Source organism: Ptiloglossa arizonensis, chromosome 7 (assembly GCF_051014685.1).
Source record: "Ptiloglossa arizonensis isolate GNS036 chromosome 7, iyPtiAriz1_principal, whole genome shotgun sequence".
NCBI lineage: Eukaryota > Metazoa > Arthropoda > Insecta > Hymenoptera > Colletidae > Ptiloglossa > Ptiloglossa arizonensis.
Window position 1 is genome coordinate 12,536,721 of NC_135054.1, and position 26,225 is coordinate 12,562,945.

A 26,225-nucleotide genomic window follows, 5' to 3' on the forward strand; every position below is an offset into this window, starting at 1 on the left:
AATACTCTTGTAACTTGTATTCAACTTGTATCAACACTTTATATTCGATACATGAGCGAAGAAAATTTATATTCAATTTCGTTGTTGGAAATAAGATTCGTCATTGTTTCAGGTACGCCGTATCGATCAAATATTATCTTAGGTAGCGTTCCTCTTCGATGAATAAATAAACAAGGAATGCTTATTTTACAACGATTACCTTTTATTAATAGATGCTTTACATTTCGATTGAATTCTTTTTACAAAATATAAATCAAACAAACAATTACATTTTGGCAGGTTTATGATCATTTTATTTGAAAACGGTCGTTCATCGCTGCATAAACTTTCATCTGCGTAAAAATTTCAACAGAAGCCACGAATAAAATGTCATTTCTCTATAAATGAATATTATAGAATATTAATACAACATTTACCGAATACTATAGCTAAATAAAGTATTCTTTACTTACTTAACTATTCAATACGAAATGCTACTATATTTACCAATAAAAACATTACAATTAAAAAGTTACTTAAAACGCCATAATACATACATTTAATGATTCTTGAAGTACATCGCACTCATCCCTGTTTGCAACTGATGCTAACAAGGAACATTCCTTCGAAGCTCCAATGGTGTTGATCCTGACAAAAGTTCAAAACTGAAAAAGTTATTTAGTACATCCTCGTACCACGTTCATTATCTACTGTCTGTTCATAAGGCGCACTTTTAATCGTACAGTTTCACTTCAATTACCATAAACAGCGAGTATATACTACCTGCCTGATTATAATTTCACAAACATTTCAAGTATCAGTAAATATTTCACATTCGTGGATAATCCACGCAGTATCGCGAAAATAGAAACTGCAAGCTTCGTGTTTCTTCGACGGAGCAAATTCTACCCGAGAACATTATACGACGAACGATGACTTATCATTGGATCCTGTTTCGTCGAAGAGTTGAAAATTTATTCGATGACGACGTATCGATGAATCGTATTTCAAGTACGGACGCGAAAAGACTAGGACGGCCAAGGAAAATGAAAGTTTCGAACGAATCGAGAGAACGCGATTCGAATCCTTTTAATGCTACGGAATTTGGAGCATTTCGATTCACAAGGTCGATTCACAGTGTTCGGAATTCTCATCGAGCAGGTGGCACAGCAGACATTATCCGTGAGTCTTTCCCTAATGCGAAAACTTCTCCTTTAAAAGTTCGCCCGCTTTTCACTACACCCCGTCGTATTTGCGCGACATTGGCTTTCCCAGCATTCTAGAAAATATTCAACGTCCCGTTATGACGAAACTTTCGCATTGTATCAGAGAACGGTAGGCCGCATTTGTTAATATTGTCCCGCAAACAATGTTGTTTCTCCTCGTGTCCGTGGAACTCGCACATTTGATAATAGCCGCGAGAAACTTCCAACGGTAGAAAAAAAAACTATGACCCGTGTGCATTGCGTTAATCGATTCGGTTTCGTACGTGTTTTCACGTGGTATGCATTGTGAATCCTCTCGAAAGCAATCGTGAATAGAATGTGCATTTGCAGCAAGCGACACGAGTTATAAAATGAAATTTTCCTACGTGCTGAGCGATTCAGAAATTGAGTGTCTATATATCTATTTTTGTTCGAAATTTAGTATACCTTACTGGTAACTTTCTTTCGTAACCAAGAATCAAACACGATATCGATAATTGCTAACAATAAAATTGTTACACACGCATGTCCCTTTATTACAGAAATAATTACTTTTTCTTAAAGATATTGCTTGTGTAGATAAGAGAATTCATATTAGAATTGGAAGAATTGTTTGAAAGTGGTGAGTTTTATTTTTTGGTGAGTAGTCTTTTAACAAATTTGAGAACAAGAAAGAAGAAATTAATTACGAAGATTCAAATGAAAATTAGTACCGATAATGATTGACTTTAAATCATAGAAGATTTAATTACTTTGCGATTACTTATGGGAACCTGTTCGTTAAGTTTCTCTCTGCAAACGATTATCATTAGATTCCTTTGAATACTAATCTAGTCGCTGCTATTGAAAAGTTGGTCATGTCTATCCACGTGGTTAAGCACTCTAGACATTTAATTCTTATTGAGAACTGGATTGCACGCTCTTTGAAGCTTTCAGCAACTTCACTGTCCGAATATTCTAATAGAATGTTCAACGAAATAAAGGTCAGATTAAAGTCGTTTAAATGTCTACTGACATTTTCGTAGGTAGTTGATAATGTCGCAACTAAATTTGCCCCGAATCAATTGCCCTGAAATCAACGACAATTTATTCAATTATCGATGAAGTACACGAGAACGCGTTTAAAAAAATTTACAAAGAGAACGTTATGTTCAAAAATTTCTAATTATAGCTGAATAGTGACTAAATGATACAACTAAATGTAAATAATAAATCTTATCAAAAATTATCAAAGTGATAGTTTAATATTAGGACTGCATCAATGAATAAAAATACTTAAGGAGTATTAAAAAAGAATATCGAAAAATTTTGAAATTTTAAAGTTTTAAATCTTAAAAGAATGTAACAGATATAAAAAGTGAAGTTTTTATATTTAATATACGTAAAATATTGAAAGAAATACACGTCGCTGCAAATAGTTTTTCTACAATTAACGAATGAAACGTTATTTTATATGGTAGTTTCTAATGACTCGATTACTATATTGAAATTTTTCTACAGACACACCTAATTGAATGCATTCAATCTTTTTAAATTCGTTTATGCTCTGTACCATACCTATTGTGCAAGTTCTAATAATGGTGTTGGTTTCCTTGTCTGCAAATAGTCGTATAAAAGAATGCAGCGCATGCAGTATACTGTTTGGTTGAATAACAGTTCACGAACACGAACCCTAGTCACGATAAAATTCGCCACGTAGGAACTATTACATCATGATAAACGAACATTATTTTTAGTAGTAACTGAACACCAGCCCTGTAGCTATCAGTGAATTAATAGACTTTTTTTACGAAGTTTTCTTTCATCGATAAGAGAATTCTATTATCACAAAAAAATTAAGTTTTGTCAAAAAGTACTGAATACGCAAAATAATAATATAATAAAATAAATCACGATCCGAAATATAACTCTAAATGTATTAAACAATGATTGTTCCATGTAGTTGAATGGATTTTCATGGTTGAATATGAATTCTATCGGACATTTGTGAGATGAGAAAATTAAGAAGACACAACATTAAAAATAAGGAGTAATTAAAAAGTGCCTAACAAAGATCCAGTTAGAAGGTTGAAAAATAAAACCATGGAGCTATCTAATTTTACACAATTTCTTTCTTTATATTCAATACTATAAAAGAAAAATAATATATTGATTTTTTTTTATCACACATTGCTTCATGTATTTTGAATCGAACAATATTTAAATTAAAATTAAATTTGAGTATATTAGTCGTACAAAATTAAAGAAATTTAATAAAAACGTAAATGATAATTTATTAACGCAATTACGGTTGCAGTAGAACCTATTTGTATAGATTCATTAACCGGAAGACTCCTGTATAGAAATTATTTACAAAAATGCAGAAATTGCATTCAAGGCAATAGGTTGCTGGATTCGCCTTGGGCGAAGCAATACTTTCCTGATTGCGTCGCTAAATGATCATTTATATTAGTATTAAATAATCGAGTATTCGATGAAATTTATCCATAACGTTGTTACAGTCTCATCAACTAACGATCTTTCTCCTTCCCCATCATCGTCCCAACAACTCACTGCACCATCTTTCACAAATTAATTCAAACCATCGAAAGTTTGATTATGTTTCATGTCGTCTCCCGACGAATTCGACAGTTTCTCGAACTTCCGTCAGGTTCACGGAAATTCCCCAAATATTTAATATTCACTCCGATTCAAGAAACGGTAGGCAGCGAGACGAAAATAATTATTGTGAAAGTAGAGTCGCAAGAGTTGATTAAGAGAAAGCAGGCGAATAATTTTGGGCAGACATCGCTACAAACTCGGCTGTACAGCGGACAGTTCCTGTTGGTCCTTATGACGGGTTTTCAGCAAAGAGATTAGTTCCGCGCCTTCGGCCAGGAAGTCACGTGAAAATCAGAGGAAAGCTTCGTCCGCAACTAGCCGCTATACTTACAGATATAATTATTTTACGGTTGCCTCTTACCTTGTTCCTTTCCGTTTCATTGAGAATGAGCGTGTCGTTTTTTAAAAAACGTTCGAGAGACTGAAATAATTAATACAGTTTCTTCCTCGACGTACGAGAAAACCCATTAGGAATAACACGTTAATAGCCGAGCAGATTTCGTAAAATGTTACCTGGATACACCTTCAGGTTTGTGTATAATTTATACTTTTAATTCAAGAACTTTATCTTGACCAATTTGTCTAAATGTTTCGGTAAAGAATTAATTTGATTTTTCAATTTATAAAATTAATTTATTTGTGAAGATTCTATGAATTTACGATTAATTTAAAGGATCAGCTCTGTACTAGTAACGTACATAAATGACACTCTATTACCAGTTCCGTATTCTAAGGAATCGATACTGAAACCGTTACAGAATCGATATAGAACCGAAAAATAACAGTCGTGGAATCAATATAAAACCGTTACGAGAACAAATATTGGAACAGTAATCAGAATCGATATTTTCACATTTCTCAGTTCTCTATAACGGTTATTCCAAATAACGACTCGGCTTGATATTACATCTATCTTCAATTTCGCTCATAAAATACGTAGTATAAAATACAAATTACATTTGACAATTACAGTATAATTGCAATCGATAGCAGTAATAATTACACGTGCAATCAGTCAAAAGCAATTAACGATAACGAAACGTAATTTGTAATTGTAATTGAAGTAATTCATTACGTAATCCATTGCAATTATAATTGAAGCTAACGTAACTTCAGCCCTAATTTCAAGCAAAAGAACTCATAGTACGCTAAATCGATTTCTTTGAAATTTTAGTCAGTTAACTGCTAAATTCCTACCATCACCTCCTGGAATGTTTCTACGTTTTATCAATATTATAATTACAATTTTAGACTCGCATGAATTATTTCCTAAAAACTTAAAAATTATCCAGAAAGCTAAGTTTCAAATTTCGATACACTGTGATTTAAAAATTGATAACAATATTGTACGATTTGAAGCAACTCGTATATTTCTTACCTGACGATTAACGGTAGAAAATAGCTACAAACGATAAAATTCTATGGTAGATGGTACTACTCTCTGGTACTCAGGCCTTTGATAGGTACAACGGTATATTCAGAGAGTGCAATTGCACCCCTTTCTTAAATGTGCACGTAACGCACGAATGTTCGGTCACACTCGCAGTCCTCAAAAGCGGAATAAAACACTTTTGATTGCACTCTATCTACCATGAACGTGTCTGAGAGCTGCTGAATATCGTATTTTAAAGGACGGAACTTTGCAAAGGGAAAGGATTACTTAGGTCTAGCTGTGGTGGAGTGCTTAACGTGTGCACCAAGAAGAGAATGGAACCCCTAAGCTTGTAAGTACTTACACGTTGGCTGGTAACAACGCATACATGCAACCGAGGAAAGCTCATTACAAAATTAATGGTATTACTAATATCGCGATATCCGCAACGCATGAATAATATAAGTGCATATTGAAACAGCATAATAAATACTTGCGAAGCACAATATTTTCATTGTGTCGACGCAGCGCTTGTTTCGTTTATTGTATAATTGTTGAATATATATCCTACGTGTAGCGGTAGATCAGTTTGTTCAACAAGTATCAATTTGTTCACGTTATCATCTAGAAGAGCAATAACTAATATTTCATCCATCGTATTTCAATCAGACTTAATGCACAATTGTGATCAAAATGTTGGCATTAGTTTGAAAGTATTTAGCACTTGTCGTCACGAAACTATAGAATTTATCTCAGTGTCGGTGTGCAGACGTTTGCATATAGACGGAAACATCCACTTGTTGCTGGACATGGACCAGTATAATATTTAATGTTGGCAGAAGAACAATTGGCGAGTATTATTCTGATAGCTATAAATCGAGTTTCGTTCAAACATCAACATGATGTTTAGAAGTCTCGGAATTCGTACGATTATTCGCTATATTCTTTCGTAATTCAATCATCAATGAAATGTTATAAATCGAATACGTGTAATTTGTTGAAAATAAATTTAAAAAGAAAGTAATCTTCCGATAGAAAACTCAACTGCGAATAAACTTGAGATTTCGTGGTTATGTTAGCCTCTTAAATAAACGGCTGTCATTTTGCAGAGTATTGTAATTGTTTGTCAAATATTTCATACAACCAGGCAGTTAGGGTTTCTATACTTACCAAAGGCAAAAAAAGGCGAAAATGTTTTTCATTTCTGAACAAACGTGTAAACGTTTTACGTAAGTATTCATGTTTCCTTTATATTGTACATTTTTCACGAGCCAGATGAATAGACTATCGAAAGAATGAACGACGTGTACGTAAGTCAAGTACTTTCAGTATTTCTTTTTCAAAGAAAAAATAACTTCGCTTACAATTTCTATAACTTTGATGTGAGAATTTACAAAGTACTTTGTAAAGAAATACATTCCACAAAAATGTTTCTAGATTATAAATTTGTAAATTACCAAAGTATGCCTCACATCATCAATGATTTACTCAAAATAAGAGTGTAACTTATATACACCTATTATAGTAGCTTTCTTATTAATCAAAACATCGTGTATGCGAAAGTCAAGAGCATTTTACACTAATAAGCGTGTGTTTATTTTTTATTGTACATATAATGTATTTGTATTATATTTTAAATATAATTCATATATTCTAATACAGTCTGAATAAAAAGGTAGACGTATTGCAGGGGCACGGTTTTAAATGCATTTTAAACAACGCTTTTTCATCTAAATTATTACTGTACATAGATTAAAAATATGTACTATGTACCATCTTAACGCGACGTAGAATCTGAAATTTTAGATCACGCTTACCATGAAGTTGAGGTTCTAATCGTCGTCAGTAAATTATTGCTAGTTGAGGCGGTTAAATGCAGTCCGATATCAAAGCCTCTTCCGTGTGATAAGAAGGGCTTAACGAGACCGACCTCCGAGCTTCTCCCTTTAATCAAAACACATCGTATCAACGTGTATACAGGATATGTAGAACGTGTGGTGTCAGCGTACACGCACAAACGCGCATAAACAAAGAGCTTGGTCGAGAGAAAGACAGGCACGGAGATTAGAAACTTTATTTAACGTAAAAGTACGTACATTGAAATTATCTTATAATATCCGTGCAGATATTATTTCACGAATTCTGTTATTTTATCGTAATGTTTGCATTGTAATGTTGACAACGATACATAGGTTGTTAAGAGAAGAGTTTCATGTTTACTGAACTGAGAATCACGAATATTAATGTATCAAACTGCGAAAATTCTGCTAATTAAGGAGTTATGTAATTATGCGGGTAAAACTAGGAAATGTTTGGAATTTTTTTGCGATAAAAGTATACGTCATAATTGAATTATTAGTTAATATATTCATAATATGTACTTTGAAGATTACATAGGAGAAAATATTGCAATTTGTTATTTTAATGTAAAATAACGTCTACAGTTTCTATTGTTTGTATTTTTCTGCAAATTTCAAGAAAATACTAGTATGGAAAAAAAGTGATGTAATCGGATGCAATGCGCTGGTACCGTAGTACATAAGTCAACAAAAAGAAATCAGATTTTTGTAACGAAAGAAACTCAACTTGAATAATCGTATTCAAATAATTTTATTTTCATTGTAGCATATAAATGTTTATGCGATTCTTAGAAACAGGAAAATAGTTTAAGTATATATTCAAGGAACTCGGCCAATTTTCTATAGGTAAGAATTATTTTTAGAAGGAATTATTCGAGTCGTTTGCTTGCATAGTTAATTCCACTGCGTCGAAGTAACATTATCCAAAATGCACACCTTTATGGTAATTTCTTCCAACACTTGACGAACAGAAACAAAAATATATTAATGCAACATCAAGTACTTTATTACTTAATATTTTCGATGCACATATTGTAATTATCTTCAGAATATATATACCTGTAATTTGACGGAGAAATAAATCTTAAATCAAGTATTGTAATAATAAACTTTGCGTAAACATGATTATAGTTAGCAGTAGTACAAACAAATAATAGAAATATGTAAAGTTGTGGAAATATCATAATACACGTGGACATAAAATTAAATAAAAATGATTGTAAAAAAAGTTATTCGTTTAGGTTTTACATTTTGTACGAGTAAAATAAGGTATGCTTGTATTTTTGTTGAAAGTCCTTTTGTATTGTATGGTTCATGATTTTCTTCACTGTTAATATCTATTCTTCCTAGATTAAACGTGTCTTCAGTTCTATAATAACAGTTAATTTAACAATGTTACGGTTTCAAAAAAATGCATACTTTCTAAAGAACGATACAAAGAAGAAAGTTCTATTCTTTATTATTAAATGATGTATAGCTTTATTTTTACACGACGCAATATCCACACAGTTCATATTTTTACGTGACCAGTACCATTGACATTAATAATAAGTTTTACTCAATATATTCTTTCAATTCGATCGAAAGACCGAATCTTTAACGATTCGTTACGAAGGAAAAAGAATATACAAATTCAATTCTAAACATGACAAACAAAATTATGCAGTGATAGTTAAAATACGTTACACTTTTGAAATTGATATACGAACATTTGAAAGCTCCTTCCAGTGTTCTTTAACAATTTTCCTTGACTTTTCCGATACAGATGTACGAAGTTACATGTACACATGCTCGCGCATCGAAGGAAATGAACAAGAATGGTTTTTTCGAGATAAATGTCTTCGAAACTTGGCGAGACACCAAATACGCCGACGTTGATTTTACTTTCCGACACGGTAATAGATTTCTCGTGTCTGAACGAATATTGAAATAAAAATAAAAAAAAAGGAAACGCTCGTCGTAAGGCCGGAGGTTTGACTGATTCCTGTTACGTAACTTCCCGATACGCTCCGATCGGAACAACGAACTTTTATTTCCGGCTAATTGAAACCTTATTATTTCGAGATCGAACGAAGCATTCGTTTATGAGTCATTGGTTCACCCGTGATTGAAGACATCGATGACGTATACAGGATATCCGGAATTTCAACGCAATTATACCGGGTTGTTTTAATTCATCGCAGCATCCTCTTTAAGGCCAAACCAGAATATTGAACTTGTTGCAGCTTGGCATTGATTCGCGACTGTTGATGCATTGAATAAAAATGCTCGAGAATTAACGTATAAGTAACGCGTGAGCGTTTGCTCGATAAATTCGACGTGACTGTACATTTGATCTTCGAGTCGTTAAACATACTTATTGTTTAAGGTGCCGAGCACGTAGTTGTACAAAATAACCAGGAATTTATGATACAAACCACATTATCTCACTTAGACGAGTTCGAATAACCGTTACCAATGCTGTAAAGCAGAAACGCTTTTATTTGTTACACAAGATTCCTCTTCATTGCGTTTCTTCGTCGAGGCCCTTCGTTGAATTCTTTCGTCGAGTCTCTTCACTGAGTTTCTACGTTGAGTCTCTGAATTTCATTAATTCTCTTTACCGAGTTTCTTCATTAATTTTAGTCACTGAATTTCTTCACTGAGTTCCTTCATTGTGCCTCGCAGAGAGAAAGAACACCAGACTTTGCGTTTGTATTTCTAGGAAAGATCGACGAAAGAATAATACCGCCATCGTTCGTACTTCTCAACATTAGAACTACCGATAGAAATCAGTGTATTAAAGTATTAGGTCGTTTGAAAAGTCATTTCGTTTTTCTTTGGTGAAAATGAAACACGATTTTTGTTCAAGTGTATAAACATTTTATTGAATTATACATTCTCCATTTTGGAAAAGGAAATCACTTTCAGAACAACCCAATATATTATTTCCCATATGTATCTCAGGAAAATCGATAATTAAGGAAAAAGAAGAACTTCTGAAATCGATTACTATATATCTATAGAATGGAAAAAGTCACGTCTTTTGAAAATATTCTATAGAATTTAAACTAAATTTTTTTATAAAAGCAGTTGGAATCAGTCATTTTGACTGATTGGTAAATCCAGTGTTGGTATATACGTTTGTTCAATCACCCAGATGGCAGCTTCGAAGAACACAAAATTATTTTTCCACAAGATTGATAGAACAATGGTTCTTGTTGATCAGCCAGGTAAAAGAATATCGAACGTTTATCGTTTTCTGCTCGCGTCCAGCCATATCGTTATCGCGAAAGCGTTTAGAACGAAGAAAAAGAAGCGCGTGTTGACGTATCCACTCAGCTGTTTTCTTCTTTTTTACATATCGTTTGCACATGCAACGCTGTAATGAATCGACCTGGTGCAGCCAGCCGATGCATCCCGATGACAAATAACAGGAATCACGTGCTGGACGCGAGAGGAGCTCTATTTGCGCGGTTGATTGCTCGCATTAGTTGAGCGCGTAGTAATTATTCAATGATGCAATTCAACGATCGAGAAAGAAAAATATCGAACGAGAGAGACACTGATCGAAAATCCTTACGAGATCTCTTTATAAACGCACACTTCTTGTTTTTTGTGGATTACTCGAAGGAAATAAAGAATTGCATAGAGTCGATCACGAATATATTCGGACAGAGGTTTAATTTTGATCATACGCTGTGTATTTTGAGTTAATATCGTCATTCATTTGTAAAACGTCCGTTAATATTATGTAAATTTATGGCGAATATTTTGGTCCACGATTCGTCTGTAAATTATTAATAGGATTTGGTCAGAGAATTGCACGGATAGTTGTGGAACGTTTGTACAAATGCATAATAATATTTTGTGATTTACATCGTTGTTCTGATCAAATAACTTAGTTATTTTTCCTGTTTCCATGTTGGCAGCACTTTTTTTTCAAGTGTTCTTTAAATTGTCTAAATATTTATTTTTATCGATTCATCCACCACGAGTAGAAATACATCTCCAAACCATTGCAGATCCACCATGGATGAATCTGTTCTTGTGCAGGTTTTCTTGAGGTGTGTGTTTCCATTATTTTGTAAACCAATTTTAGTATTATTTTACCTTGTGCTTGTATCAAGTGGCAAATTTAATTAAACGAGAATCGTAGAAGTTGCAGACTTTAAAATTACCTTCGCCACACGGTCCGCGCACAGTTTCGTTACATCATACTGTACATTATATCTATTCCTGTAATTGAATTCAAAATGCATGAAATAACCGCAGATACCGCATTGTTGAAATTAAAAAACAAGGTGTAATTTAAGAACCTCGATCGCTCAAGGAAACGTTCGTCGTGTTTATTACACAAGGACAAACATATAAATACATACAGAGTGTTTCATAAAATGTGGGCAAGATTTTGTAAATGAATACAGTACAAAGTAATATTCACATAATCACTTGTCATATGTGCGGTCTCGTTTTTATGTTTCGATCGTTTTCAGTATTACAATGATTGTTACATCGTGTTTGAGTCTTCTTGAGTAATAATTGGAAAAACATCATTTCCTTCTTCTTTTCGTTGTAGAATGATAACATTTTCTTTCAATCGTTACTGATAACTATATGTACATGCACATATATTTGTAAGAATTTATATATTTATAATTATAGCGTTTATATAAATATACGATTGCACTAGAATATGCTATTCAATAATTTCAAGTTCAAACTGAGCTAAGATAATTCTTTCTATTAAGAGACGTATACAATTAAGGTTTAATATTTCATAGTTTTATTGGCTATTTGTATACACTTTTATTATGTTATATGAATTATATACTATGTTAATCACAATACGAAGTAAAGTAAACTACGTGCGAGTTCAAATGTTTCTTATTAGAGAGCCAAACATCGAAAAGCAAAGAATGTTTCTCACCGTTTAATATTTTGAGTTAATTTATTATTGCAGCTTATGCATTTAGGTTGTACAAATTTGAAATGTGCCAGGGTGGTAATAAAATAATCAGTCTCAAGGGAAAACTGGGACGTCCCACTTCTCTACTGACGTCAGATCGTGGTATTTAAGTGCTTAAAATGTGAGTGCCCAGTAATATCCCTTATTAATTACCGAAAAGCGATGTTCTTTTAGTTATCACGAATTAAACTTTCATGTTTCGATACTACGAAACAATAGTTCTTATCAATAACAGAATCAATGAGCTTGGCAGAAAGCAAATGCTCGAGGTAAGAAACTTTGCCTTAATTTTCAATTTCTGGTATTTATGTCGCAATAAACCTCGAGACTTTTTTGTAAATATTTCTTAGCCATAAAAATGTCGTTCAAGCTACGATAAAAGAGTTGCGTGCATGCGAAGCAATGAAACGCAATTGTACAATAATTGAGTAAGAAAAGAATGAAAAATTTTGATATCAACTTTTTAGAACTTTGTAAAATCAAACATCGCTCGATTCAAATTTGAATTTTATTCCAATTTTCCGATTTGCATAAATTTTTGCGATTCGGTTGAATCGTTCTTTTAACGATACAATTATTTTTCATTTCAAAGTACAAGAACAATATTGTTGTTCGATCTTCAATAGTTCTGAAAAGGTACAGATCAAAAGAAAATTTTACAACGTATAAATGTCTAAATTTCACAACGGTATACCTGAAAATTATAATTGAAAATTTTCTTTTTCTTCGAAGTTGTTCATGAATAACGTTTAAGAGAATTCTATTGAGAAATTAGTAGATCATGTCGCAACATTCCCTTTAACTTGCCATTTTTCTACGTGTATTCTTACTTCCGGATGTAAATAAAATAAAGCTCCCACACTGCATGTCTTTTACAGGTTTTCCTTTGTTCGAAACCTTCAGGTTACTCCAGCCTGTTTATTCGTTTCAGTAGCAACTTCCACTTCCTCCCTTTTCAGACATATCCTTTAATACCTGCCTTGTTGGCGGTATTGCCTCAGTTTAAAGGACATAAAAGAGATTCATATTTTATTAAAATTATCCACCCTTGTTGTTTTAATATTGTCTATATTACTAAAACACGATTCTTATACTTCCCTGACGTACCTGATGAATTTCCCTTTGAGACTGATCAATCTTTCTTTCAACAATATATTGAATATCGAATAATTAATATTTAATGTAGTTTTAGAAACCAAAGTGAACTAAGAATATATGTTCTTATAGGATTCTTTGTGTCTACAAAGAAATATTGATAAAATATTAATGCAACGATAGGAGCAATTTCTCTAAATTGTAATATATAGCAATAAAACTTTAATGAATGCAACGTGATATAAATTTATCGAGTGTATGTAGATGTTTTTGATCGACTGCTCGTACACTGTGCAATGAATATTAATAAGGAGCGAATAAATAATAGTTAATGGGATAAGTAGTTCTATATGTAGCAGTCTCCCTAGATATAAACCCTCAAAGTTGGCATACCGTTTGCATCAACATTATGCAATGTTCACTGTAGAGAAATTTCTCGGTTGAACTTCGTAGATTATAGAGACATTAAAAAGAGTTGATTATTAAGAGTTATTATTAGTGTGTGTGTATGTGTCACAACATTTGTAAAGACCTTAGTCTAGTTGATAACATCAGTGTTCAAATCCTCGAACATTTACTAAAAGATTATGTAAATTAACATAACTCTGATTATTATTCATATTAAAATTTCCATTGGCACAGAAAAATATTTTGTCAGCAATATCTTATCTTTAATTTGTGGCGTGAAATAAACGGTACTTCTTTAATGGTCATTCTCTTGTAGACAATGTTAATCCATGTACAAAGCAGCACTTATGGTTTCAACAGGATGGAGTACCTGTACATACTGCCCAGATTGTTTATAGAATGCTGAATCAGCAATTTCGAAACTGTGGAATTTCCACCGCGTACAACAAAATTGATACCTTTGAATCTTTATACGTGGGGCTATTCAAAGAATAGTACATATTCAATATACATTCAATATTGGGTGCATATACAAATACGTACATTTTGTACAATTCTATTTTCCCACATAAACGTAACTTTAGTTATTCAATGTTATTTGAAGATCAATGTGTGGTTCAATTTAGGTTTTTATAAGCTTCATTAAGGAAAATTCGTAAAATATGATCTGGAGGAAGATTTTTGTATTTCGAAATATTTCCTTCTTTGAAATAAGTAAACTTCTCGTTTTACTCTTTTTGCACCTTCGAAAGAATTGAAGACATTCCAAATGCGCATGTTTAAGCAAACACACTGTATACCTATAGTAAGGAAATATTTATTCATGGTATAGTACGTCTTCCATCGTCGGCGCAATGTGATCCCGCACAGTTCCCCTGGTTTGTCCCGTTTCCAACTTTTATCCCATACTGAAACTATGGGATTTCAACTTCTGTTGTCTCACATATATATATATATATATACCGTATATGTGATGTCATCCGTCGGTACTCCTAACTTTTCTTGAAATTTTCACGTGCATGCTAATATTTGTTTCAGTAATGGATTTCGTATTCAAGTCCACGTATAAAATTGATAAGCTTACCATTGGAATGAATTAAAGATCGCGAAATAAATTTTGACAGGTTGTTGCTTTAAGAAAATATAAATTTTATACTATATTTTATAATAAAGTCAAATGGTCAGAAAATAATACAGTTTCGTTATAGATTAAAATTGAAATTCAAAGAAAAAGTTCTATTTTGCGCGTTGTAACGGGTAAATTTTAAAATACTTATTTTTTCGAGCAACTGAAAAAATTGCTGTCTCTATGGACGCGATTAATGACTACAAAATTTGTTATACTTATTTACTACAGAGTGAAACATTAATGCAATAGAAAAATATTAACGTAGTCTTTTATTTTCCTTTGCTAGTTAATTCTTCTGTGGCACAATACTTTGTGATAATGCTTCGTGACTTTGTTGAAATTAAAAGGGATTGAACAAAAAGGTGATTTAATGGATAAAGGGATTAAAACAGGGAACTTGATAATTCTGTCATGACTCATTGTCGGAATAGTAGAACTGCACTTATTCATTCATAATATACCAACAGTTCTACATGGAATACTTTGCAAGCACAGTTTACAATACTTGTAAAAGTTGTCCACTAAGCAGTACATTTCACTTGGTTAATTCAGACTGAACTTCAAGGTTTTGTGATGACCTGAATATTTCTGCTGTTTCGTGAATGGAGCGATATCAAAATATCTCTGGCGAATTTATGGGGTAATGCAAATATTATTTCGAACCATTTAATTAAATTTATATGAGCGTTTCAACTTTGGCATATTAATAAATCTGGTGCATTTTTGCACAAATGCATCCTTTGTCGCACTTTCAATAAACATTATCCCAGAGTTTTAAGAGAAATTATAGAAACTTTGTTTAATAAAGTATTCCTAATTTAAAAAGGTTACAATGACGAGTTAGAATAAATTATATATATATAAATTGTAGGTGTTGATCAATTTTATTAAGTAAATTAAAAGTCTTTATATACATACGAGAAACTAAAATATAGAAATTATTAAATTTGTGTTTACAGTGTGTTTGTAAAAGGTGTACAATTTTTGTATGCATTTTATAATTACATTCATAAACGTAAACTTACTATCTGGTCCACCAATAACTTCAGATAATCGACATTACGTTGTGTATTGCAATAATTAATGAGCTATAAAACTCATCGTGCGATATTTCTTATTCTGTAATAAAGGCAACGATACAATGACTTTGGGAAGCATTATTGCGCACAATTAGCTTATTAGATGATTCACATTTATCGAATTGATTCACCACAGTGCCATTTTATCTTCACTTCATAAATTTGAATTTGCTGTCATTCGGTGGCTCACTCGAAATAGCTTGCTGACCCAATTCTAGGTCGCGACCTGTAGGTCAAAAGCAGCACCAAATCCAGAAATGTTTTTAGGACAAAGAAGTTCTAAATTTTACAAAGAAAACGACACGTACACATAGATCACAGTACCATTTGTTTCATTTGTGTGAAACACTTAAAAATTCTAATAGAAGCACCAAATTAAACTGGACCACCAAGTAGTACACAAATTCTTGGTGTTCTAAATTTATGATTCTTCAGTAATTGCAAATACAATTGTAGAATATTTTGTTGCACCACTACCAAGAAGTTTAAACGTTTGCATAATAATAATGAATAAAGTACAGATATCTAAGATAAAGATGTACTACCCTTGAAGACTACTGTAGTTAAAATTTCGAACTTGAATAATTATCCATTATGAACAGTTATATCATGCAATTGTTAATTTGATTGGGCAATTATTCTCGAACGTGATCATTTAGATTCCCGATTTCAATTCCTAAATACCAAATTATACGCTCGTTTCAATGCATACTCTCTATGAAGAGATCAAGTGCAATTGTTAGAAAAGTGTATCCAAAATATCGATTGTACATCGGTTCTGTTCATACTGTTTAAACAAAATTCTGCGACACAAAGTATTAGCAGAGCACCTTCGTGCTATGGTGTGCAGAAAGTTTTTACTTAGCTGGCCGAAAATTATACCCGGACGAGATTTTACGTAGTCAGGCAGAAGAACAGCGTCGTTAATATTAATTATTAATGACGTACCTCTGTACGTACGCTTGTCCGTGTCAAATGCAGCGGGTTTTTAAAATTAATGGAAACGAAGACGAAGTTGAGATTACTCATGCAAAACGTTGATGCGTGTATACTATGTAGAAGAGACCCGAATTCACTTCGATGTGTTTGTAAGACGTATACCGGGTAATCTGAAAAGTAGATCGAAGAATTTTCGTGTTGTACGGCGGCTCACAAAAATAGACAAGAACGTAGATCCGCGATATCACTTCTATCGAATTAGTTTGCAGTTGTCTGATCAGAATAACGCGAGTGACATACTTGCTTTTATTCGTCAAATGTCATACCGACAAGGACAGGTCACGATCCAAACGAACGTTTCTTAAGCGAGACTCTTTTGTTACGAGTGTTGTATGTGTAGATCAGTTTAACACAACGTTAGCTGCGTATGAAATGTTTGTGCATACATTAAACAGAGTATACAATGCTCGAGCACACTGGCAACTAGGGGAGATAATTATGGCGCCGTGTTGAAAAATTTGAAAATTTCTTTTTACACGATTCAACCATTTAAGAATATATTTCTGATGATCTATTTGGAAATTTGGATCAATGACTAAGTTATGGAATATTTTTGCAAACGTGTCCAACTATTCAAGTGCATCGTCCAGCAGGTTTGAATGTGTATTTTGAGTCGATTGTCAAGAAGTATCGAAATGCAATGAACTTGTTGATTTCAAATTTTGACAGTACATTCTCGTATGCATTATTTTTCGTTCGATTATGATACTTTCTCGTTTCTTATTCAATTAATAAAAATTTCACAATCACACAATGTAAAAAACACTCTGAAAGAATCAATTTACAAATTGATATAAATAAAAGTAAAAGTGAAACATAAATATTATATTGGTAAATGCTAATACACTACTTTCTTTTCTAATAACACAGCAAAATCGATATTCTTCACGTATACTTTACTCTTAAATGTTATGTTCCTTTCTATCACGCATTCTCTTTTAAATTATGACTCACAATTCTTTGAATTCGCTGTATTTTTTCTCCAGTGCGTATCATTCTATTTTCTACGTTCCAAGCTGGCTATGACTAACTAAAATATCATTCTTTCGAAATACATATATTCTACATTCACAATCTTACGCAAATGTAATAGTATATTACAGAGTATTATAAGATTCCAAATACGGGAGTGCAAGTTAAAAAATATTTAATTCATTAATATAGGCAAAACGTTTTTACTTGGAGAAACGTTTTTATTTGGAAATAATAATGTGTTCACAGAAATTTCCCAGCACTGCAATCCCAGTCGGTTTCAATCCGATTTAGACAATGCGAGACGAATTTTCCTTTGCGTTGGTTCAACTTTTTATATGCACACACTCGCTACGTGAAACGTAGCCACGATAGACGAGCACAGTTCGGTAACATCTGGAACGAGCAATTTGCTATCGAATCGACTGCACTCTCTATTAGAAAAACAGTTTTCAGCGTGGAGGTTAACTGGCTGCCAGGAATAATACGACCATTTTGATCTTCATTCGGAGGTGCAACTTTGCATAGCACTGCGGTCTTTATTAAAAATTGCCGCTCCTCCGAATAATCTCAACGTTTCTGCAACTGTATCGCAAAGAACGATATATTTCAATCCTTATCATTCCACCCAAAAACACATTATTTTCCAACAGCGCTTGATACAAATTTAATACCATCATTCCGGATCAACGAAGCATGGTAGCAGATTTAATTAATTTACTTAAACAAACGCGAAATTCCAAATTTCCGGAAATTGCGGAAATCCGTGTAATTCGTTGAATATACAATCAATTACAAAAGTCACTGGTTCGAAAAGAAAAGAATCTTGAAATTATTCACGAACTTCGCACAAATGGAAATATCTGGCAAAGTATTTTTGCTCGAATAGTAAGTACGAAAAATAATAACAAGGAAGCACTTCAGTGAAATCGATCCACTGAAATGAAAAGATTGCAGCTATCTGAACACCACATTGCAACGTGATGCATTGTTCGTCATCCCGTCACAAAAAAATCTGCGACACTCTCAATTTTGAAAATACGAAAGCGGTACAATTCAAGCAATGGTACGCGATAAGTGTGCTTAATCTACTTCAAACGATGACTCAGTGTGGCAACTAATATAAACGGTAACCGATATAAATAATTAATATAAATTTCAACTACAATAAACGAACCCTCTTATAACGTTACCCCTCCGGATTTTCAACCTTTTAAGTTTCAGAAAACTCGAACCAAATGTTTCGTCAAAGGATTGATGAAACTAAGTACAGTAACAATATTACATAAATTACTAAATAAAATTTAATTGCTCGAGTTAAAAAAAAAAAAGTATAAATTTACAAGTATAATCGTGAAAAAATCGGGCGTGAAATTAAGCACACGTGTTCCCCGTAGCACTGATTAATTCAGCAGCGAAGAGGTTAAAATTGGCCACTGTGCGACATTCGCTTCGTTGCGCGCATCAAGCTGCCCGTCATTGGTGAAGTTTTTCGCGTCCCCGTTTCCCGAAAGTTTCAATTACAGGAAGGTCCAAATCCCCCGGATTTAATTTCGTCAGCCGCGAGGCCAAATCTTGACGCAGAAGCGTCAGAGAACCTCTTATTGTTCCCGGTCCGGCCTTTTGTGCACAAATCGGGATTGCAGGCAGCCGGATAAACGCAGAGAACGAGTAAAGAGAAAAGGAGATCCGCTTGTCTACGCTCGGGCAAAGGCAAAAGAAGCCGACCACGTTGAAGAAGACACGGAATAAATCTTGGTGAGATGGCCGACAGATGAATTACAATAATAAGACGAAAAGAAAACCAGTACCGTTTTTGTCAACGCCCGCTCGCCTCCCCGCCCCCGCCCCCACCTAACCCAAAGTGTTCTCTCCGCCACTGTGATTTTGATTAATCGTTGCACACCTTTATTCGTGGAGTAATACCGCCACGAATATTGTTTACAACGACTGCGCGGTCGGATTTCGTGGCTTCATATCGCCCTATTTATTCGCCGCAAACGTGAATTACAATCGCCGCCCCTCTCGAATAATTATACCACTCGTACATATACAGGTTGTACATCTTATTACGGTTAGTAATAATACTACTATGGCCAACTCTTTGGGTCATAGTGGATTGAGATACGAGTAAATTCCATCTTTTCGATACTCCGATATCAATGATGAGATATTTGTCAACAAAATTTAAAATAACTCCGTACGAGTTGCACGGTGAGACTGTTGATATTCCATCTCGTAATTAAATATCCAATTGATCTATTTTTTTAGTTTTAGTTGTCTCGTATCGATTCACACGTACGGCAACTGTGCCTCGAAGAGTTAAATGGTAGTTCCTCGTCATAGTTCGCTCCGGTGCCACGTTTGGTGAAAGTGGAAAGTATTACAGGACCGTGTAAGCATAATAACGATAATTTTGCGCATAAAAATGCAACACAGGATCCTTAATTGGATCGGACGAACAGATACGAAATAAATTAAACATTTCATTGATATTTTGCTCGTAGTATGTTTGCATCGACGTGTTTGCGGTTTTCAGACTTATTAAGTGACCTTGATCCAGATTGGTACTCCTCAGAATTTTCTTACCGTACGCCTAATGTCGTAAGCATAATTTTCTCGGAAAAAGTGACAGTGGAACGTATTTTTTAATACACTTTGAACTTGATGTTTTTTGAATTTTCGTACGTGTAAATTCTCGTTACCTTTGTAATGTTTGGTTATTCGAGATTCTTTTTCGTACTTTGTTCATTGTCGTACGTTAATGTTCAAATATAATATGAAAATATTGGATATTATTAACTATACGTCAATAATTTGAAATGTAAGGAACGTGTTATGAGAGATTACTGATTACTTGTACAATTATTTATGTATTTTCAGACGATTAGGAGCATCGTCTTTCTTCGCGCGCAATACATTGCGCTATTTTGCTTAATTGGCGTGAAAATGTGCTTGCATTATTTATTCTTTTCACTAATTTGCATTAATGAGCGCGAAATATTGCTTATTAATGTCAATTTTATACGTTTTAGCAGCACCGAGTACAGCGAAGGAAAACGTAGAAACTTTTGCTGAAATTACGATTTCTGTTAATTAACATTCATACGGAGCAATGAAATCCACTTTCATCTCTTTCCTGCCTTATTTTTTTCCTTAAATAATACGAAGTATGTTAACCACGATAATCTTGTTCCGTTAATCTAGCCAAGAGCGTGTTTAAGACAGTTAACACATTTTTGTGGTGTAGTATAGAGGGTGAGTTACCTAACACTTTAATAAAGCAATCTCCGTTTCTTTTAACAATTCTAGAAACTTATCAAAGAGAAGTTGTTCGATTCGACAGAGAAAATATTAACAGATCTCTTTCTACAAGGTTTGGTATATTTATTGGTGTCTGATCATCGATGTTTTCAAAGTTTCAGCACGTATTTTTCTCTATACCATGTTCTAGTTGATTTCGAGATAAAATTAATCGATATGTAAAAAGAACAGCTTTAAATATCCTCTACGAAGATTTGTATTGACAGAACGCAATGTTCCGGACAGACATTTTGGAAATTGCTGGTATTCGGAAAGTTATGCTTCGTCAAATTTTTATATTTAAGATTTCCATTTATTACATTCTTAACGCAATACAGAAAAGTTTAAGTATTCTTTCTTCTTAAAGAAGAAAGTATTCTTTATTTTTAGAGATAAAGTATTCTTTATTCTTAAAGCTTCGTCTTGTTTAATCTGAGTGTAATGCATTACAGTAAATAAGAGGGAGTACTTACGTAACAATAGTCAAATTTTCGATAATCCGTTTCCGAGCAGTTTAATTCCAAACTTGTGTTTCTACAGAGACCTTTATTCGAGCTTCGTCCTTAACACGTTAAGCGCCACTCCTGTTTGTTTTCCTTTCCGTTCAGGCCGCGATAACCAACTTCACCGATATGCTGCGGGCTAGCGACCAGAGGTCTGTCTAAGGTTGCTTTAGAACTATGTATAATACGTGTCTTGTATATCTTTCTTGTATGTATTTATCGCAATCTCTATAATATATTGTGGGATCCATTCGGTGAGATGAATATTCCACGAGTATCTCGTCATGAACTGGAACAAATTGCTACGAAGTTGTAACATTCTGTGAAACCTGCAAAGAACAGACCATTTTCGTGCGTAACGTGTCTTGATAATAATCGGTAAAATTTCGGTATGTAATATTTAGATACGTTCTTTTATGATCTCCAAATTATTTAAAATTTACTAAGAGAAGAATATCATTTTTTTAATTGTATATCGTCAGTCAACACTGACTGCGGAACGAAAAGTATAGCGATACTTAAGGACAATTGAAGGAAAACTTGTCGAATACTTGTCGAATAGACGTTTTAATCAAACAAACTGTATGTGCAAGTAAACTAACAATAGTAGCAATAGGGGTCGCAGATGATGTGAGAGGGTAGGGGTTTCGATTGACCCAATCATCCTTTATTTAGACTTTGTTCGTTTATTTTTATAACTGCAGAAAAACGTGGTATTAAATACTGCTAAATTAAAGAAAAACTTGTCGAATACTTATCGAATCGGCATTTTAATAAAACAAGCTGGCTGTACAAGTAAACTAACAATAGTAACCATAGGGGTCGTAGGTGATATGAGAAGGTAGGGGTTTCGATTGACCCAATCATCCCCTATTTAGACTTCCATTTATTTTTATAACTGCGGAAAAACGTGGCATTAAATACTCATAAATTAAAGAAAAACTTGTCGAATACTTGTCAAATGCGACGTTTGAGTAAAACAAGCTGGCTGTACAAGTAAACTAACAATAGTAGCGCTAGGGGTCGCAGGTGTCACGCAGGGGGGTGGGGGTTTCGATTGGCCCGATCCGGCTCCGGGATAAGTTCGAAAGGGGTTGCGCGTCGAAAGGTCGAAAGTGGCGAGGGTGCAGAGCAAGGGGTGGTCGATGGTGGGGGTAAGAAAGGGATGGTACCTGCGCCAGATCCTCGACTCGAAAGGGGCGGTCGAGTATCGCGTTAACGCGCGGCCGGCAGTTTGTCGCGAGCCGCGAGCCGTATCGTACTGTCTGGCTGCGCGCGCAGCCTCGTCTCGCTTCTCTCCCTTTGCACCTGTCGCGCCTAACTTTGCGCCTTAGCAGCGACGTGACACGGCTGCTCGGGTTTTCGCGCCGTTTTCGTCGTATCGATGACAGTCGGCCGGAGTCAACCAACCGATACCGAGTTGTTCGACGCGCGACAGTTCGACGGCACGGTTTCGCGTGACCTGCCACGAAACACGGAAGGACCCGTCCGTGTTCGTCGTTGCGTCGACAGAAGGAACCGTTTTCGATTCGAAGAGACCCCGGCAACGGAATCGTAAAAACAAACACTCGAGTGGGTGATTCTCGATGTAACGTTACGGTGCTGTGTTACGGTAACCATGTCACGTATCGATTCGCACGACTCGTTGATTTTCGAATCCTGAGCGGTAATTCGCACGGGAGCGATCGTGCGCGATTACCAACGCCACGATCCGGTACTGACGCATTCGTCGATCCGATGTACGATACAAACGCGAACCGGCCTGTCGGCAGGGAACTCGGTTCGGTAACATTGGAGTGGCGATCATCGAACTAATTGCCAGTGAGCGCGTACCGGTCGTTAATACTGTCGAGGGTCTCGAAAATGGTATTCTCGGTCCGCGTTACTTCCGTACTCGTAAGTGGTGTCGAAAATCGACCGTGTCGGGGTTGAATCGTGGCGCAGTTACGGTTGTTGAAAAGTAGTCGCGCTCCGGCCACCTATGCACCAGCGGGCTAACGTCTCTTCTGACGCGCCCGTTGCATTCACGAGTCACTTTCGGATTCGCTATTCGAGGCCGAGGGAATCTCTTTGTCTGAAGTGAACTGTGACAGAGTTAAATTGCGATCGCCGGCGGCGGCGGTGTGCGTGCGTGTGAGACCAGAAATTCAGGAGAATTCAGGGAATGGGACGCAAGTGCAGCGAAACTGCCAAGTACAGTCGGCAGCTGTGCAACCAACTGCATCAGCCGGTAGCTAGGGTTGCCGTACAAACGTGGATCGCATTACCAGAGCTTGTAAGTGACGAATCGACTTGTTCGTATTCTCATTTCGTATTACAAGGAACGATACGTCTCACATTTTTTTACCAATTTGAACGAAAATTAAGTTCATTAGGATTCTCGGTCTCTATGGCTCGACGAAACGATCGAGAATGGTTCCTCGATGATCGTACGTTTATTAGATAGATATCAAGTTTACGTTTCATTCTTTTAAGTGGCACCACACCTTTTTATCGCAGACTTTATTAAGAGTTTAACGCTGGGCACGGTGTAAGTTTGAAATAATTTTATAAAAGATGTTCAAAATATCTGCCATCCATTTTACGATATTTAACGAATAAACGAAGATACTCTGTTAACCATCTCACTACAGAAATATATATATACAGTGTCTCGTCATTCGTGATACAATCAGGTGGCACCAGTAGAACTAATTCCTCGTTAAAAATGAGTAAAAGAACGTAGACACGAAGTATTTGTATGAAACGTTGTTTTGAACAAAGGACAATTCCGAATATGTATTGCATTCAAAGTAATGCTTTTAATGATGTGTCAAATTTTAAATTTAAATCTCACTCTTATCAGTATGGTTATCTACCTGTTCGCATCGATGAATATCATTTTGTATTATGTATGTAGTAGTTTATAACAAAAATCTGTAATTGACCGAATAACAGGGTTTCAAATAACCGAGGAATTGAAACATGTAAGCATGTGTCCAGAGGTTCCTCGTCTAGCGAACAGAACTTTGCACGTTACACGAGGATGTTTTCAGTAATTTTTTAATTAATACCTGCAAATGTAGAACATTATAAATATACGCATTGCGAAAATTTGAATTTTATGACGTAACTCGCGTTCAAAAATATGCGACTAATAAAAACAGTGGTCCACAATTGAGGTCTATGGATACCAAGAACTGTACCTTGAAAACTAACTCTTTTAAAAACGAACAAGTTTATTCCATGTTTTTGTTTTATTTTTAGACGAAGAGTCACTCTATTTTCAGTTCTATCTACTCCAAATGTAACGACGACTCTACATTCTAAATTTACTCGATTATTTAAAACAGAAATGAGTACGCGACAACAATATTATGCGTTAAATCGAATAATGTAGCGTAACCGTTAGAACATATTAACTTACAATCTCGTTCAAACGTTTCAATCTATGCCTAATTATATTGTGCCAAATACAGTTTGCACAATGACATACAAAGAGACTTATGGATTGACCTGATACGTTATGAAACAAGCACAAGTACAGGTAATTTTAATAATTGCAGTGTAAAAAATATAAAGAACAAAAGAGCACGTAATTGGCTTCAAACGTAATAAACATGGGTGAGAAACGATTTCATTTGGAAGTGCAATAGTTTCAAGGATGTGTACCTTTCCTCCTTGTTCTGAGCTACTTGTGACCCGTGCATGTCTTACTGGTTTAAAATTCATCTCTACCTCTACATCTTAAAATTAACGAAGAGTCCATTTTTGCGACTACTGCAGAATGCTTTTCAACTGAAACTTCACCGCACTTTGACATTATTCGTACAATGAAATTCCACTATCAAGTGACACTCTGTTCGTTAACGACATCGTCTTTAAACTTACATTTTATATGCGAAAATCGTTAAAAATTATACTATACTTTGGAATTTATTTCAAACTGTGATTCAATTTAAGTGGACCTTCTTTCACTATACGATGAGAAAATTAATTCAAGCATAAAAGAGTAGTCATATCATTCGTAATTTCAATGACATTCATTCGAAGTAATTCTAAACTACTTAGCAAGTGTAGGTCATGTAGTTCTCCTTTAGTTCACCTTGAACTAAAATGTGAACTTGTTTTGGCACCTATGAGAAACCCCATTTGCTCACTGATAAGTTCAAACACGTATGCTGCCTTTAAAAATGCTTATCTATACTAACTGGCTAAAATTGAAATGATTTTTAGTGAATACGGATCAGTTCTTTTGAAGCCATTGTATTTCATTACCGTCTTTAAATTTTTTAACTTTACAATCTTTTTATGGATACTAAAATTCAATATTTGAAACACTGAAAGTAATCGCTAAAATCGTGAAGGAATACTTATAATGAAATTTCTAATGATACGAGAAAAATGTTTCAGTATTTAAAAGAAATCAATTCTAAAAGTAAAAAGGATATAATCGATTATTCAATGGTTTCTATCAGAGAAAAGTAACCACCGAAATAATGATAAAATGAAATTGTATTTCATTTGATGTTTCAGTACATGATTTCTGAGAAATGAAACATGAAATGTAATTTCAATTACAGTAGAAAAAATCTGACTTCGATCGAGATAAAGTCAGTTTCAAAATATTCACCCCAAACTTACGGACGTTGAATGCATTTTATTGCACGATATTCTTAAACGTATGCTAAACAGGATTTCCCAACGAAATTCTAGAAAATAACTTCGCCGCTTGTATTTCACTTAATGCTCGAATGACGATCGATCTTTGTAATCTCCCGTGCACCGGATTTC

At 34.5% G+C, this 26,225-nt stretch overlaps 1 protein-coding gene across 1 annotated transcript in view; it reads left to right on the forward strand.

Moving 5' to 3' along the window:
- LOC143149485 (uncharacterized) overlaps positions 1–26,225 on the forward strand; it is a 189,057-nt gene that overhangs the window by 7,443 nt on the left and 155,389 nt on the right. The window lies entirely within an intron of this gene.